This window comes from Schistocerca gregaria, chromosome 7 (assembly GCF_023897955.1).
Source record: "Schistocerca gregaria isolate iqSchGreg1 chromosome 7, iqSchGreg1.2, whole genome shotgun sequence".
NCBI lineage: Eukaryota > Metazoa > Arthropoda > Insecta > Orthoptera > Acrididae > Schistocerca > Schistocerca gregaria.
In genome coordinates this window covers 535,386,447-535,391,147 of record NC_064926.1, presented here as the reverse complement: position 1 = coordinate 535,391,147, position 4,701 = coordinate 535,386,447, and positions in this window count along the sequence as shown.

Here is a 4,701-nt window from a genome sequence, read left to right as displayed (position 1 = left end):
GAACCATTCCTTTGCGAACCTTTGTTTACTGAGAGGTTTTTGCTTCTAGTGTTGTTTACTTTCAACTGTATGTGTTTACAACAGTAATTGTGATACACCCTGCAGATGCACCCACTTGAACGCGTATCTTGAAAATTTAATTGATATTTGACACCATATCCCTTGGGTACTGTAGTACAAAACCTGTCGATTTGTTGGCGTAAGTTTTGGATGAAGTCAGATACTTCAATATCATTAGTGACTTAACGTTTTCTGTGTGGCTTAGTTTGAATGGTGTTCACAAGTCAAGCAGGACAACAGGCTGAGTTCACTACCAACTGTTCAGGTGCATGACACCTGAGAGAGCTGATTATGAAAGCATTGTAATATCGGTACTCTTCTTGCTAAAGGATGGTGGACTGAAACCCGAATTCTGTCCATTCCCAGCAGCGTTCTGAGTCTCTTGAATAACCGAGATGTAAACTGTTGTCGTTCCCAAATGCTTTTATGTGCAGTGGTATACCAAATTAAACAATAGTCTGTGACATCTTCCGCAGGGAGAGCTTCTCAAACAATCTATTGACAATCAGTTGTAACCTCCTTGATTGGTTCCCTTGACATTTAATTGCAAACACCCGCTATCAATTTCATTATCCAGTTGCTCATTATACAACAGAGAACTTTGCAAGTATTGCCACCCCAGTTTTAAGAATATAGCAGCAGATGCCTTTTACTGCATCCGAGAGCGTTGCATAACCATTAGATTTCGAGCCTTTTGGCTAGTGTACAGGAGGAAGGCAACGAATTAAAGAACCTCCTAGATTTCTAGTACAACTTAAACGTATCAACGTACTCAACACAAACAGAAGGCCATAGTGTCTCAACATTGGACGCATGCCCATTTGTTACAACTAAATTCCAATGTTAGAGCACCTCCTAATTTCATAGTCTGTCCTATCCAGCGATTAAAGCTGTAGTATACCTAGTCTATAGAACATATGTTTAGCCTAAGAAAGCAAAAATACTAAAGATGTTTCGTATGGATATTTGACATATACGAGCTGAATAAAATTAGTCGCCATGTGCCATCCCTACTTAGACTTTTCACTCCACTATAACCATAAATTCGAACACGTCCACATAGATATTATTGGATCTCTTCCACCAACTGAAGGCTAAATGTTCAACTTACAGAAGATATCACATCTCGAACCGTAGACAAAACATCGTTTCCCATCTGCATCGCGCGATTTGATGTACTACAGCACGCACGTAAGTACAGATCATGGCCAACAATTCGAGTCTCTTCTTCTCAAGCCACTAGAAACGGGCCTGGGAATGCACAGAATTCGTAGTTCAGCCCACCATGCTTCAGAAAATGGACTGATGAAGTGCTTTCGTCGTCAACAAAGGCCTGTCACAGGTACTATGTCTCTACACACTAGACAGAGATTCCACCAATTGTCTTGCTTGGCAAGCGAACATCCTTCAGACACGATCCACTTGCACAGCTGGTCTATGGACAACGGTACATCCGTAATGGGGACCTGCCGTTGTGGGTGTTCATTTTAGAAATTGACTATGCCCATTTAGGCAAGCTGATTTTTATTTTGTTCTGAAGAAGGCGTGGTTATCCACGTTGAAACCTGGGTAAACACCGGGAATTTTCACAATCGAGGCGGATTATTCATAATTTATTTGAAGCAGGCAAAAGTGAATACAAACGTTTTAAAGGTGAGATTGACAGGAAGTGCGAAATTGATAAGCAGGAATGGCTAGAGGACAAATGGGTAATTCCATGTCCAAAGAAAGCAGTTTCTGACAGGTGTGAAAATTACCGAACTATCACATTAATAAGTCATGGTTGCAAAATACTAACATGAATTCTGTACAGAAGAATGCAAATACTGATAGAAGCAGGCCTCAGGGAAGATCAGTTCTGATTCCGGAGAAATGTATTAACACACTAGGTGGTACTGACCCTATGACTTATCTTAGAAGGTGGGTTAAGGAAAGGAAAACCTACATTTATAGCAGTTGTAGACTTCCACAGTGTTGACTGGAATATTCTCTTTGAAATTCTGAAGGTAGCAGGGCTAAAATACTGGGAGCGAAAGGTTATTTACAACTTATACAAAAACCAAACGACAGTTACAAGAGTTGAGGAGAATGAATGGGAGACAGTGGTTGAAAAGGGAGTGAGACAGGGTTGTAGCCCATCCCTGATGTTATACAATATGTACATTGAACAAACAGTAAAGGAAACCAAAGAGAAATTTGGCGTAGGCATTCAAGTTCAGGGAGAAGAAATAAAAACCTTGAGGTTTGCCGATGATATGACAGCAAAGAATTTGGAAAATCAGTTGAACGGAATGGACTGTGTCTTGAAAGGAGGATGGAAAAGCAGTTGAACTGAATGGACTGTGTCTTGAAAGGAGGATATATATGATGAACACCAACAAAAGCGAAACAAAGATAATGGAATAAAGACGAATTAAACCAGGTGATGCTAAGGGAATCAAGTTAGGAATAGAGACACTTAAATTAGCAGATGGCCGAAGTAGGGAGGATATAAAATGTAGACTGGCAATGGCAAGGAAAGGATTTCTGAAGTAGAGAAATTTGTTAACAACGAATATAGATTTAAGTGTTAGAAAGACTTTTCGGAAGGTATTTGTCTGGAGTGTAGCCATGTATGCAACCGAAATATGGACGATAACAATTTAGATGAAAAGAGAATAGAAGCTTTCGAAATGTGGTGCTACAGAGGAATGCTGAAGATAAGATGGGTCGATCACGCAAACAATGAGGAAGTAATGAAGAGAATTGGGGAGAAAAGAAATTTTTGGCACAACCTGACTAGAAGAAGGGATCGGTTGGTAGGACAGATTCTGAGACATCAAGGAATTGCGAATTTAGTATGGGAGGGAAGTGTGAGAGTTAAAAATCGTGGAGGGAGACCAAGATACGAATACAGTAAGCAGATTCAGAAGGATGTAAGGTTTAGTCATTATTCTGAGATGAAAAGGCTCGCACAGGCTAGGGTGGCAGAAAACCACAACAGGCAGAAAACCACAACACAATAACAACACTGACTATTCGTAACGCCCAAATAGTGGTATGATACCTAATTACAATATGATTCCTCAGCAGAGTCTCAAACAATTGGAATCAATAGGAGAATACTGTTGTTTTTATGTAATATTCAACCACTTATCACTTTTCGAGAAAAGCAGCCAATGGTGTTCGGACGAAGTTTTCAAAACAAAATTAATTTAATGTTCCGATTAATTATTGATTTAATATTTCGATTCTGTGTATACTGAAACAGCCGGCCGGAGTGGCTGAACGGTTCTAGGCGTTACAGACTGGAACCGCGCGACCCCTAAGGTCGCAGGTTCGAATCTTGCCTCGGGCATGGATGTCCTTAGGTTAGTTAGGTTTAAGTAGTTCTAAGTTCTAGGGGACTGATGACCTCAGAAGTTAAGTCCCATAGTGCTCAGAGCCATTTGAACCATTTTTATACTGAAACAAAATGGCAACTTTTTCAATCTTTGTTCGATTTCTCTGTTTATGACAGGAAACAATGGGAATGAAAAACCGGAAGGCTAAAACAGTGTGAAAAAAACTGGGTGCCTGAGTACTATAATACAACAAATTAAGTGCAAATAATTTAGTATCATCTTTCCATCTCGCACCATGTTTTCCATTCAATGGTATATTGGTTTGGCTTATCAATAAATCTAGAGCATCTTTTTTCAAGTACTTGGAACCAATACTTTTCAAAATGAACTTGTCCTTTCGTATTTGTGTCCTGTAACGTTGTGGTTGCAGTTTATTATTACGATGGACACTTTCCTTGTCACGTAGTAATTTTGTACGAAGTCTAATGATTTGCACGTTTTTACATTTCACACGATTTTCCAAGACGGGAATAATTTCACGTAATCTAAGCATTTCATCTTAAAAAGATGTCTGTGTTGCAGATTTCGTTGTTAGTGATTTTAAATATGTCTCTCGTGTAGGAACACTTGTGGTAGCTGTTTCTTCTGTGTCAGGAGAGAGTTTTATTGTTTTTGCAGTAACACTTTCACGTTTGTATGGCAATTTTCTCTTCATTGTCACTAGTTGTGGCTTATTCGGCACGTCAAATAACGTAGGAACTGCATTCCATACCAATGTCTTCTTTCCGCGCTCATGAACTGGTTTGTCTCGAAATGTAACGCACAAAACTTTACGTTATTGTGCAAATAAAGGACATCTTTTTACAGCAGGTCCTGTCTTCTACTATTTATTAACCATTTCTTGCTCATAAAAAAGAAAAACAAATTCAGTAATTCAATACAGTTTAGAAAAAAAATCCCAAATAAAGTGCGCTCTCAGGGTCCTTAGGAAATCTGAAGAGTGACAAATGTGATGTCTTCTTCCTATTATTACTGCAATTGATTGCGCTACATACGCTGCCTTTCCTAAAAACCGTGTTAAAAATGAGTATAAACGATACTGTTCACATTTACTGAATACCGTATTCACCAGCGTAGCTTCCCCACCGCTTGGGGCGCTGTTGTCGTGGTGTATAACAAAAATCAGGATTGTCGCGACTGTATATATTAGACTGTGGTACAGTAGTGGAAATCAGTATGAAGGCATGGATATTAACATTGTCAGTTGGAATAGTTGTGCACAGTGCATATGGAATAGATACAGTCAAAAGGTATCGCA